The sequence below is a fragment of the Camellia sinensis genome, chromosome 15 (assembly GCF_055761805.1).
Source record: "Camellia sinensis isolate YWXY chromosome 15, ASM5576180v1, whole genome shotgun sequence".
NCBI classification, from domain to species: domain Eukaryota; kingdom Viridiplantae; phylum Streptophyta; class Magnoliopsida; order Ericales; family Theaceae; genus Camellia; species Camellia sinensis.
In genome coordinates this window covers 47,763,558-47,778,120 of record NC_138975.1, presented here as the reverse complement: position 1 = coordinate 47,778,120, position 14,563 = coordinate 47,763,558, and positions in this window count along the sequence as shown.

Sequence of the window (14,563 nt, the reverse complement as noted above, 5' to 3'; positions counted from 1 at the left end):
GTGAATTATGCTACTTCGCAGTTGGCTTTCTTCAAAAACCTCGCATGTACTCCTCTTGAACGCTGAGTTCGTCTGTGGCTTGTGATTGAGCTCCACTAGTGCCTCGGTGATAGGTCCCTTCCTTTGAATTGTGTTAAATCTAGTCGACCACTGATTATCTCGGAATCTAAATTTACGAATATAGTGATGACACCTCAAATCATTGTTTTTTCTATGTTAAAAAAGGGGGCAACAATGGAATCCAAAGCAAAGAGAATCCAATCCTATAATAAATATTGAAAGGACACTTACAATTTATTGATCCTAATGTCGAATCAAATATTGACATGTGGATTGTCAATTTAGCTAGAAACACTCATAACAATGGTGATGGAATATTCAAGCATGCAATTTATTGGTCCTAATGCCGAATAAAAATTATTGGTTAATTCAAAAATGTCACATAATTGTACCTCTTATTAATCACAATTTACTATAAATTTTTATATTTTTTAATCACCCAACACAAATTCATAAACTTTACCTCCACCAATCACAATACCGTTAGAATATTACGTGACAATACTTCAAGACCAACCAATAACTTTGCCTAAGTAAAAGGGACGTAGTTGCCAAATAAAGTGAAAAAAAAAAAAATGCATACCTCTCAAATAATATGTTACGAAATGTTCAAAATTTAATGATATTCATAGCAATCATATAAAAAGAAATAACCTACTTTATTTATTTGTAAACTGTTTCTGAATTCTTTATGAGAGTGATTATTTCTCCAACTGTCTGTGAAGGTGACAAAGTCCAACACGCAAATCACCTTAAACGAACTAAATATTTTATTTTTATTTATTTTTAAAAACACTTCTGATATGGGGTTGCTGAAGGCACAACAACCTTGTTATGAGCGTTTTTGGAGATTTTTTCTTATCTTGTTTTGATAATTCGAATTATTTCTATTATATATTATTTACAAAAAATTAAATTAATTTATCAACTTTTAATTACTTTTAAAAAATTATCAAAATTATGATAACTTATTTTTTGAAAAACAATGGACAAAATACACTTTATTCCCTTCAACTATTACTATTTTTTACTTTATCCTCTCAAATTAAAAATTAATACAAATATCGTCATAAATATGTGTATGCAATGTGCACATGTCATAGTTATGACGAAAATACCGTTTAAATATCATCATAAATATGATATGTGCACATTATATATAATTTTTTTTGTCTATTTTGTTAACAGAATGAAAACATAAGGGTTAAATTGAAAACTTTAAGAAAATGAAGAGGATCCATTGTATTAATTTTTAGTTTGAGGGGATAAAGTGAAAAACAGAGATAGTTAAGGGGGCAAAGTATAATAATTTGACCACAAATAAATGGTTGCAAATGTCTAATTAACTTGATTTTTTGCATAAATAATTTACTCAATGTAGACGTCCCCGAACGTCCCGGGAGGGAAATCCCGTTTTGTTTGTTGGGCTCACTGCAGTTCGGACTCAAAAGTCACGGTCTTGTATCTAATCTCGCAGAGTGCAATGCAAGACTGATGAATCATCAAAGAGTCCAAATTTGGCAAATCGTTTTAGAAAACAGATTTTTAGAAAGAAGTGCCAAACATGGACTGCTTTGCCAGATACAAAGTCGCCACCTAAATATTTTATTTTGGGAGAATTTAGGAAACCCTGACTCGTGCCGAAGGCCACGTGTCCGTCATCACCAAAGTTGCCTCGTCTCGGGAACTTGGATACGAATGGGGAAGGCCACTTCGTGAGCACCCCCGCTCACCCAATCAAAAATCGACCTCTACTAACCATGATATCGAGTTTTGAAAACATTATGCATTCTTATTCCGATTATTAGCCTAGATTTACTACGTGATGCGCACAACATATAAGAATAGACTGGATCGCCTGAATTGGAACAACACATCTCATGTTTGTTTATTTTGAAAATGGTTTGATGGCGCAGCCCGCAAGTAGGCTAAGACGTGGATTTGCCACCCTCGAGTGGGCTTAGAAAACGTGATGGTTTGCCACTCTCAAATGGGCTTAAAACTCACAGTCAATGCATTATTCCAATTCAGATAATCCAACCTTCACCCACAGGCATTCAGGCAGGTATATCACATAAGCACATAGCCTCATGGTAAGCATGCTATCATGGTAGTCACTCACACACATGCAAGGATGCTAAAGCATAAACACTTACCGAGTACTCCAAGCCAAAATAGAAGCTATGTTAGAAATCCATGCATGATCCTAACTATGCTGAAATGCCTAATGCAACACATGTAGGAATGCAACTACAATAGTTTCGGCTATTTCTAAAGATGGCATGTGAAATGCTACAACTAACAAGTATTCAACTCGGAATTGAAATACAATGCAGTTAGTATGATGCGCCGAGCCCGGTGCATGCAAGACAGATGAATGAATGCAAACATGTTATCATAAGTATGCTAATTGAAACATGCCCTAAACTAACCATCATAAGCTGGTAAATAAAAGGGAGAAAGACGTGGGGTTGGAAGACATACATCACATACATGCATACTTATTATAACAATTGGCCCTCTCTCGAAGGGTCTGAAAGAATATTACACAACCAAAATAAATAACAAATTATTACACAATACTAATTACTTAACAAATGAATTAGGTAAGCAAAGTAAACTAGCATGCTATGCTACGTGTAATGGACTGCCTCAGCTCTGTTCCGAATGATGAAGGATGCATGCATACTTGGGGAGGCCACCGACCAGTTATTAGCATGGGAGACCACCTGTCGACCACCCTTTGTGGTGGAGACCAAAGAGGGTGGTTGGCTTGCCAGAAAATATGGTCAGTCGTCCAGTTTCCACCTCTGGTTTTTGGTTTTTCTGCAACAAAGGCAAGAGAGAGAAAAGGCAATGTATTTTCAACAAATGTGTGCATGACCACTCTCCCTATCATTGCACAAGCTCTAAGGAGTGTAGTCCTCGATCCTTGTGCTATCAGTCACGCATCTCGATGCATAATGGCCGAGGAGTCGAATTGCACGACTCAATGGGACATGAATACATATATAAGCAACTAAAGCCAACGACTCTATCACGGATAGTCAAGAGTGTCGGCGACCGAGAATCGAGGCATAATTCATCACTTGGAGTACGAAACGTCCTTCGTTTCCCGTGTTTGGACTAAACCCTACTCCAAACACAATGCAATATGCATGACATGCATGAATGCAACTCTAACATGCAACCTAGATGCAAATGCCACTGAATGACGCAAACATGCAAGAGATGACATGCAAACATGCTACTAGCATACACAATGCTATGAAATAATCAATGGCATACTCAATGCAAGATGATTCTATATGGCATACGCAATGCATATGAAGACTAACAAACACAATGAAACGAACAAGGCATACACAATGCAATGATCAAATCATGCAACAACGTGAACTAAATGGCATACACAATGCAAGATGGACTTAAACCAACATGAGTGGACCTCAGCCACACCCAAATCAGTGGCCATATGATGAAAATGAGACTACCGAAATACATGCAAACATGTACGAATGCAAAAAACCGATCCTAAGGCACAACATGCAACTCTAACAAAGCATGGCAAAGGATGAAATATGGCATAGAATGGCACATGATCTAGCTCTGAAATATGATGCACAATGGTCTCGAATCATGCAAACACTTCACCCGATGCATGCTAGATGGCCCGAATACCGAAACTAGTGTAGTGCGTTACACTAGAGGTACACAAAGCAATGCACAAATGGCAAAACCAACCCCAAACAGACCCTAGGCAGGTCCAAGACAGTGGAAAATTGGTCTAAAATGATGTCTCGGAATGGATTCAAATGAAGCCCATGCAATGGTTGGTAAATGAGGCATACAAGCCCGACTCTTTAATGCACTTAAAGAGTGGAAATCATGGGAATATGGCATGCATATAAGCTCTGAAATATGATGTGCAGTGGCCCCAAAACATGAAAGCACCTCAGTATATGCATGCGATAGACCTCAAATCTCAAAGCTAGGCATGGATATTGAAATACAAGCATGCAAAACAAGCATCATTCGACCATGAGACCCAAAAATAGAGTTAAGGCAGTCTAAAATATGCACAAAATTAGTTTAAGGCATGGCCAAAAAGTGCTAACATGAAGCGCCAAAACAACATGCAACATAGGCTAGTAAGCATGGTTTACACTACATGTATATGAAGCACATGAGGGGCCACCAAACCAGCCAAAAACAAAAATATGGCATGCCAAAATATGACCAAAAACCCACTGAAACTCAGTCAACACATGTTAGAATGAAGTGTTCCTTTGAAAGGCCAATGAGAGGGTTGTTCTACACATGTATGATGGACACACAAAATGGAAAAACTGCCTCTGGACAGAGGTTATGAGGGCCCTAAAACTCACTGAAAAGGGCCTGAAATAAGTCTAGGAAGCATGCAAGTAAAAGCCCCTTTGGAAGGCCTTGAAGAGGATTACTCTATACATGCATAATAGACATTCAACATGGCAAAAAGGGCTCTGGAAAGAGCCTATGCAGGTCACAAAACTCACAAAAAGTGGCCTGAAACATGGCTTTGAAACATGAAAATGGGGGCTCCTTTGTAAGGCCAACAAAGCTAGTAAACAAAACAAGGGGTGAGAGGGTCACTCCTCTCTAATTTTGATGCTCAAAAACACATGTTAGCCACTGAAAATCCACTGGATTTCAGTGGCTAAAAGGCCAAACCAAGGCCAACACAAATGCTCTAATGCATAGCTCAAAACAAGAGGAAATGAAGCATGCAAGGGGGTAGATGACCCCCAATAGAAAAATGGCCTTAAAAAAACATGTTTAGAAGCCGAAGAAAAGACTTTTTTCAGTTTACAACAAAGCCTAAATATGCTTGCAAATAGAGCTAAACTATGAAGCAAAATAAGGCTACAAAGAGGGAAATAGAGACTTACCCTTGTAGAGAAGAAGGCCAGCAGCTTCTGGACCAAAATAGGAACTCTTCAACCTCTAAAAATGAGCTCCTAGGTGCTTAGGTTGACCATGGAGGTGTTGTGCTTGGAGGTGTAGTGCAATGGGGCCAAGAACTAGGAGTTTTGGACACCAAAAGAGAATGATATAGAGAGAGAGAGAGATATATGCCTTAGCCAAAATTTCTCAACCTTGGATCATGAGGGAGAGGCTCCCTCTTATAGAAGAGGAGGTCCATAGCTTCTCTAAGAAGCTTGGAGCAAAGAGGCCAAGCTTCTAAAGGAAGCTAAACCAAAAAGCTCAAGCTTCTTGAGGAAGCTAGACCAAAGGGGCCAAGCTTCCTTAAGAAGCTTAACAAAAGGTCAAGCTACTCTTAGAAGCTAAGAAAAAGGGACCAATCTTCTTTAAGAAGTCAAAACAAGAGGGTCATTCCTCGGAGGATGGGGCAAATGCCTCCCAGCTGGCACAGCTGGATAGCACTCAAAGAGACAAAAAAGCAGAAGGCTGGCCGACCAGTTCAAGTGGTCGGCCGACCACTTGCCCTGGTCGGCCGACCAGGGGTCAAAAGGTTCAAGTTGAAAAGGTGGTCAGCCTACCCATATTGGTGGTCTCCCAGGTGAATGCAACTCAATGGTGGTATGGGAGACCAGAAATTGTGGCTCAAAAGTGAGGGAGACCACTTACCTGTCAAGAAAAATCGGCCGACTGGGGAAAGGTGGTCTCCAAGAAGAAAAGGTGGTCTCCCACCCTACTACCACCTTCCTAACAATGAAACTAGGGTCCATGCCAAAAATGAACCCACACCGATGCGAAACGAAGGTTCGGGGGCCAAAACGCGCAGCCGGGGGCCCCGAAAACTGACTAATAAGCATTGAAAGTGGCGTGCGACCATGAAGGTGGTCTCCCGGCCACAGTGTCCATCTAAGGAGAGAAAACAAGGGGTGTGCCAAAAAGTGGAGCAAACAGAGATAGTTAAGCGGTCCCGAACCGAGGCACATGGTCGACGGCTCCGAAAATCGGAAACTGGTCTCCAAACGGGAAAAATGGCCTACGACCACGAAACGTAGCCTACAGCCACTGAGAGATGGTCTACGAGACCTCTCCCTCCCTTTAGGAAGAGAAAACAGAGAAAACAGGACCTGGTTTGCAAACCGAGGCAAGGCACGAAAAGGTTCCAAAGCCTGGAGGCAAGGCTCTCAGCCGAGACTTTGCAACCTCAGAACGAGCACAATATGCAACATCACCGAGCGCTCAGTTGGTGACGTCTGAGTCTTAAGGTCGGTCAAAAATGGGGTGTCTACAGTTGCCCCTCTTTGACAGAACTCGAAAGTCATAAGTGACGGGAGTGAATGTCAAAGCCTAGAGACGACCCATTTTTGACAAGGCCGAAGACTTAGACAAACAGGCAAGATAAAAGAGATGCGCCTGCAGGCAGGGGGCAAAATGCAAAGTGATATGCAAGAAGATTTTGACAATTGGACTTATACGCTACGCGAAGCCGATTTGAAAATTGGACTTATACGCTACGCGAAGCTGGTTTGATAATTGGACTTATACGCTTTCGCGAAGCCGGTTTGGAAATTGGACTTACACGCTACGCGAAGCTGGTTTGAAAATTGGACTTATATGCTACGGGAAGCCGGTTTGAAAATTCAGAATTTATGCAATACAATGTAATGAAACAATGCAAATGATATGCAATGCATTTGAGAAGATCAAACCACAAGCAGTGTAAAACCACACAAATATCATAAAGATGATGGAGATGCAAAATTCGTCTACCATAGAAAAGGTGTCGACACCCTCAAACCACAATCCTATCAGTGGAATAGGCTCGTATACATGCAGAACTATGTGTGTGTAGACGGAACACAAGATACAAGTAATTGGGTGGCATGATATAAGTGAGGGATGATCTGCTGAGGAAAGATCATGATCCTAAATGCTGGATGCAACACGCTACACTACAATGCATTGAATGCAATGGATAAGGCGCGCGGCCAAACCGTATCTTGCCTAGGAAAGGCATGGACACAAACAAACCACATCTAACACGGAAATGGTGCTGTCACTCTCAAACCACAATCCCATTAGTGGAATAGGTGCGTACACAAAATCTCATAACCATGCTTCGATGTGAAAAGTATGAGCACATACCAGACCAAGCTCAACATGGAAAGGCACAAGCCATAGATGGATAATACAGTAAATGCATGCAAACTATAATGCAATGTATTCTATATGCAATGCAATGGACATACTAGACGATGTAGTAGTTAGGAAGCGAAGGTACCTTACAGGGGCATTTGGCAATGATCTACCTCAGCAATGTCCTACCCCATGCTGATGTGGGAATCTTCCTTTTTTTCTCAGTTGAACCGCATGTAGTACTTTTCTCCCTGACTATGGTCGCAACTTTCCCTATTCTCCAACAGGGTGGCAGACTAGGTTGATTCGGTATCCAGAATTGAGGCGCATACACATGCTATCTTAATCTATGGGGCTGCCATATAGATTTCAAGTCGAGGATAGACCCCTGGGTATTTAAACCAGACTTTAGTCTCGGAAATCCCGAACCTTTGCGTTCTAGGTATGAGTCATTTGAACTGTAGTTTCCACCGTCTCAGTTAGTCTCCTAGGAACTCACCGCAAACACAGACAGGTGGCTATACCAGACCACCGGAAGTCATTCGGGCACGACAAACACCAAAGGAATTGTACCTTTAGAGGATTTAAGGTCTCATAGACCAGAGGGTGCACAAGATAGTGTGAATAAAGATGTAAGATTTAAGGTCTCCTAGACCAGAGGATGTAAGGTCTCCCGGACCAGAGAGTGCACAAGATAGTGCGAGCTAAAGGTGTACAAAACAGTGCTAGTAGGGTGAATGCACAAAATAGTGCTATACAGGTAAGGTGCGCAAGATAGTGCGATGCAATGCATGCAAAATGCAATGGTGAATGTAAAGGGGAAAATACTCCAACCATGCTGGAATCATGAGAGGAGGAAAAACAATCAATCAGGCGCGCATACGACGCAACCTAAGTCAAATTCCAAACACACTGAAATCGTGTGAGGAAATGGACACTCAAACCACGCTGAAAACATGAAAGGAAGTCCAACAATCTGCCCAGCGCGTCTACAACGCAATCTGGGATAAATTCCAAACACGCTGAAATCGCGTAAGGAACGGGACACTTAAACCACGCTGAAATCGTGAGAGGGGGTCCAACAATCCGCCCAGCGCGTCTACAACGCAACCTGGGATAAATTCCAAACACGCTGAAATCGCGTAAGGAACGGGACACTCAAACCACGCTGAAATTGTGAGAGGAGGTCCAACAATCCGCCCAGCGCGTCTACAACGCAACTTGGGATAAATTCCAAACACGCTGAAATTGTGTAAGGAACGGGGCACTCAAACCACGCTGAAATCGTGAGAGGAGGTCCAACAAACTATCAGGCGCGTGCTCGGCGAAACCTGAGAAAGTCTCGGAGGACAACGATCCTAAACGTAGCTCGGTGTAAAAGGATAAATGATACAAGATAACACAAGATGCAAATAAACGCAATAAGTGTGATGATAGAGTACATGTTACAAGTAATTGTAGACGTCCCCGAATGCCCCGGGAGGATGAGTCCCGTTTTGTTCGTTTTGGGCTCACTACAGTTCGGACTCTCAAATCGTCACGGTTCTTAATCTGAACCAAAGAGTCCAAATCCGGCAAATCGTTTTGAAAAATAGATTTTTAGAAAGAAGTGCCAAACATGGATTGCTTTGCTAGATACAGAGTCGCCACCTAAATATTTTTTAATGGGGGAATTTAGGAAACCCTGACTCGTTTGCTTAAGACCACGTGTCCGTTATCACCCGAGTTGCCTCGGCTCGAGAACTTGGATACGATTGGGGAAGGTTAGCTATGAGCACCCCCTCTCGCCCGATCCGAAGATCGGCCTTTACTAATCGTGATATCTTATTTTGAAAATATTATGCGTTCTTATTCCGGTTATTAGCCTAGATTTACTATGTGATGCGCACAACATACAAGTATAGACTGAATCGCCTGAGTTAGAACAAAACATTTTATGTTTGTTTTTTGAAAGCAGTTTGCTACTTGTAAGTAGGCTAAAATGCAGGTTTTGCCACCCTCAAGTGGGCTTTAGAAAAGATGATTTTTGCCATTATCAAGTGGGCTTAAAACTCACGGTTTTAATGCATTATTCCAATTCAGGTAATTCAACCTCCATCCACAGGCATTCAAGCAGCTATATCACATAAGCAAATAGCCTCATGGTAATCATGTTGTCATGGCAACATTCACACGCATGCAAGGATGCTAAAGCGTAAAAGCTTACCGAGTACTCCAAGCCAAAACAAAAGCTATGTTAGAAATCCATGCATGATCCTAACTATACAGAAATGCCTAATGCAACACATGCAGGAATGCGAATACAATAGGCTCAACTATTCTAAAATGACATGCGAAATGCTACAACTAACACGTATTCAATTTGGAATTGAAACACGAATGCAGTTAGTATGATGCGCCGAGCCCGGTGCATGCAAGACAAATGTATGAATGCACGCATGCATAACATAAGGTATGCTAATTTAAATATGTCCTAATATTAACCATCGAAAGCTAGTAAATAAAAGGGAGAAAGAAGTGGGGTTGGAAGACATGCACACACTTACCCACACTTATTACAAATTCGCCCTCGCTTGGGGGGACCGAAAGAATAATACAGTCCGAATAATGAATCAACTATCCTAGCTAATTAATTATTACAGACCCTCTTAATTAATTAACAAATTAATCACAAAAATAATATAAATGTGAAGCTAAAGAGACTGCTGCAGCTCTACCTCGGAATGTGCGAATGATGCATGCTTGACTTGTCCCGCTCGGAAACTCGCTGCCATAGCACTGTTGCCTCTGTTTACATTGCCCTGCTCCTCTGAAAATTTGTACAAGTCCCAAGGATGCTTCTCTGAACACTGGGGAGCATCATCGACCAAATGGGAACACCACCGGCCGAAGGGAATGGTCATCGACCATTAGTTGAGCCACCGGCTAATTGTATTTGGTCGGTCGGCACTCCAAGTAGCCGGCCGGCTATTTCTTCCTGCAAAATCCTGCAGTTGACAGCAGCAGAGGGCAAGCAGTGTATGGCATGGAATTTTCAAGCAAATGTGAGCATGGCTACACTCCCCATCATGCAATGGACTCAAGGGAGCATGACCCTCGGCCCTCGGGCCATCAATTATGCATTTTGACGCATGATGGCCAAAGAGGCCAAGTTTGCCATTCAATGTAAAATGCATGCAACAAAAGAGATGAATGCCGACACCCTATCATATTGAGATCAAGGGCGTCGGCGACCGAGGATTGAGACGTGTTACATCACTTGGAGTACGAACACCCTCAACCCTCATGCTTGGTTTGACACCCCAAACCAAGCAATGCAATGCATGTATACAAACACGGCTCAAGAATGCAACATGAGGCTAAGATGCAAAACATGCCAAATGCAATGCAATCTATTATGCAAGCATGCAATGTGGTAATCATGCAAAAGGCAATACAATGCAATTTAACATGTGATGCAAACATGGTACAATGCAAGCATGCAACGAGAGGCAACAAGTCAAACATACAACTATGTACAAGAATGGACTTAGACTGAAATGGGAGGCCTCAGCCACACCCTAAAACAGTGGCCAAAATGGTCAAAGATGGCACAACTTATGCATGCAAGCATGCACACACCAAGGCCTATCATCTAAGCATGGAAGGAGATAACTCTAAGCATACTTAAAGGCAATATGCTTGGACATCAAACACTCATGTTAAACTCTGAAAAGCATGCAAAAGATGACACCAAGACATGCTAGGGAATGGATGCAAAATAGAAGGTATTCAAGGCCACAAAAGAGAGCATTGCTCAACACCTACCCCAAGCAAACATGGCATGAACTAAGCAACCTAAAACAGAGTTTTTATGCATCAAAATATGCCCCAAAACCCACTGATATGACAGCCCCAAAAACTTAAATACATAAGCATGCACAATGCTCATTTCAAGGCACAAAAGGGCATCTCTTCAAGGCATGAAAAGGGTGATGGATACATGCATAGGAACATGGATTAGGGACTGAAATGGCATGTGAAATGACTCCAAATCATTGAAACAACCCAACTAAAACATGCTCATGACTCACACCCCCAAGGCTCACAAGCCAAAATACAAAGGGGCTATACCAAACATGGTAAATATGATCAAATAAGCTCCCAACAGACCTTAAGTATGGTAAGACATGGCTAAGAACTGCACAAAGTTAGGCCAAAACATGAGAACATGGTAGGTTAAATGCATGATGCACTTCTAGGCCAAAGAGAGGAACGCAAAGCAAGTATATTAAACATGAAAGGGGCCATTAATCCAACAAAAAACAGAGGCATAATATGACCCAACAACACCCAAAAAACTCTGAAATGAAACCAAGAACAACTAATCATGCATGCTACCCTTATGAGCCAAAAATGCAAAAGACAGAGAGACAAAGGGAGAGGGGTGTCCCTCTCCTATGCAAGACCTCAAAACCCCTTCTTTACCATTGAAAATCCACTGGATTTCAGTGGTGAGAAGGCCAATACACAAAAGTCCCCAAAGCTTAGCAAAAAGAGTACAAAAAGGGCCAAACAAGGCCTAAGAGGGGGAGATCGACCCCAAACAACAAAATGACCTTAATGAAGTATCTTAAGCATGCAAATACAAGAATTTTTTCAGTTATACACGAAGCTCAAATCAATATGAAAAACAGGTCAAAAGCTAGTGCAAGATTGGAGAATCTAAAGCAAAAGTGTTACCCTTGAAGAACACCTCAAGAACAGCAAGTCCAGCCACCTTCTTATGATCAAAACCAGCTCAAAATCTCAAGAATAAACCCTCAACACCTCCCAAAGCCGAAGTATGGTGTAATGGTGTGTGTTTTAGTGCAAAAGTAAGAACAAATCACCTTTTTAGGCCCTCAAACACACACAAATGAAGAGCGAGAGGGAGATATAGAGAGAGAAGATGTATATCAGATACATATATGTATTTTACCCTGGTTTTTTGTTGAACCCATCAAAGGAGAAGAGGGGTCTCTTATATAGACAATGCAAAGGCTAAGCTTCCAAGGGAAGCTATTCAAAAAGGGTCAAGGCTTCTAAGGGAAGCTAAGCTAAGGGTGCAAGCTTCTTGAGGAAGCTATGAGAAAGGGTAAAGCTTCCTCAAGAAGCTTGAGCAAAGGGTGCAATCTTCTCTAGGAAGCTTGGACCAAAAGGGTGCAAAGGTTCAAAACAGCCACACCCGTGCATGGGGGGCAGGGTCCGTGCATTCCAGCTGGCACAGCTGGCATGCATTATACCTAGAAAAGGCAAAAAGGTGGTACCGGCCAGAAAAGGAGCCCATCGGCCAAACAGATGGTCGGCCGGCCACACAAAGTGCTGACTGGCCAATTAACTATTTCACTAATGGCCAGTAGCCTCAAAACACGGCCGATGGCCTCAAGCCATGGCCGGTGGGTATCAGGGGTAGCTAGCAAGCCACTCTCTACCCTCAGGTGCAAAAAAAACAAACAAGTCCTTGGTGTAAAACCAAGCACAGAACAAGCAAGTCGAGAGCTCCTGAGACAAGGCGCGTAGCCAAGACCTTCGGGAACTCAAAACAAACACGAACATGGATGATCACCGAGTGTTCAAGCGGTGACGTCCAAGTCTCGAGTATGGTCAAAAATAGGGTGTCTACAGTTGCCCCTCTTTGACAGAACTCGAAAGTCATAACAATGACGGGAGTGAGTGTCAAAGCCCAGAGACGACCCATTTTTGACAAGGCTGAAGACTTAGACAAACATACAAGCTACAGATAAGATATGCGCCCGAGGGTAGGGGCAAAATGCAACTGACAATGCAAGAAGCCGAACATAACTTATGATCATGCAAAGAAAGCTGTAACGAAGCATATCATGCAACAGTTTTAAGTAATCAAACACAAATCCAACTACATTATAATGCAGAAAGGATATAAGAGAATTATGTAATTCTCGCTACGTTTCACGCGGAGAATACAATACCTGTGTAGCTCGTCTGGTTGCACCAGCTTCAAATGAACCGTACATACAATATCATGCCTGAAAGAGAAAGAAAACTTAATAGGTACAATATCATTAGCAATATGCATAACAATGCAATTGAAAGTGCATGACAACGCAAGTCGAATAGAACGCATGACAAATACGATTTGAAACAAGCATGACAATGCCATGAAGGTAAACACATGTAAGTAAAGCATAACGCGACAACACATGCAATGTGTATAAGAAGAACTTGAACACATGTAAGTAAAGCATAACGCGATAACGCATGCAATGTGTATAAGAAGAACTTGAACACATGTAAGTAAAGCATAACGCGATAACGCATGCAATGTGTATAAGAAGAACTTGAACACATGTAAGTAAAGCATACGGGTTAACGCAAGCAATGTGTGACCTCCTGTGAGACGCATAAACACATGTAAGTAAAGCACACGTAGAAACGCATGCGATATGTATAAAAAAGAACTTGAACACATGTAAGTAAAGCATAATGCGACAATGTGTGCAATGTGTACAGAAAGGAACTTGAACACATGTAAGTAAAGTATAACGCGACAACACATGCAATGTGTATAGAAAGGAACTTGAACACATGTAAGTAAAACATAACGCGACAACGCATGCAATGTGTACAGAAAGGAACTTGAACACATATAAGTAAAGCATAACGTGACAACGCATGCAATGTGTATAGAAAGGAACTTGAACACATGTAAGTAAAACATAACCCGACAACGCATGCAATGTATACAGAAAGGAACTTGAACACATGTAAGTAAAGCATAACGCGACAACGCATGCAATGTGTATAAAAAGGAACTTGAAGGGGCATATTCAACTTGAAGCATGGTAAAGACATGTTATTCATGAAATTGAAATGCAAAGCACTACAACACAGTATAATTGAAGCGATTTTTGGAATTCACAAGATACGAAAAGGATACGGGAAGGGGCGTTCCTCGCACGCACCGAGCATCGCTCATAGAAGATACGGCTTGAGGTCAACTCGAAGCCCTACCAATGTTCCGAAAGTGCGCTTCCTTGCACTGTCTTGAGTAATGAAGGTGCTAAACCACATAGTTGACCCGGATAAGGGCACGGGAGGTGTATTGACTGCAAGGGGAGGTTTACCGATATCAATTCCGATACTTTGCTGCCATGCTCTTCTTTTGCTTTACTTTCCTTTTTTCTAGTAGTTTAAGCACATTGCACTGCCTTAGGCAGGTTTTACTTTTTCAAAAGTGTGTATTTTTGCAAAACACATGAGGGAAATGAAACAGCTATTTTGTTCAAAAAGGTGTTACATTTGTGCTTTCTATGCATCACATCGCATGGTATCACATAACAATGTGAACGAAATTGAACTTGGTTTGAAAATTGAGCACTTGCATCGTGATGATCAGGTAGCGAACCGACTT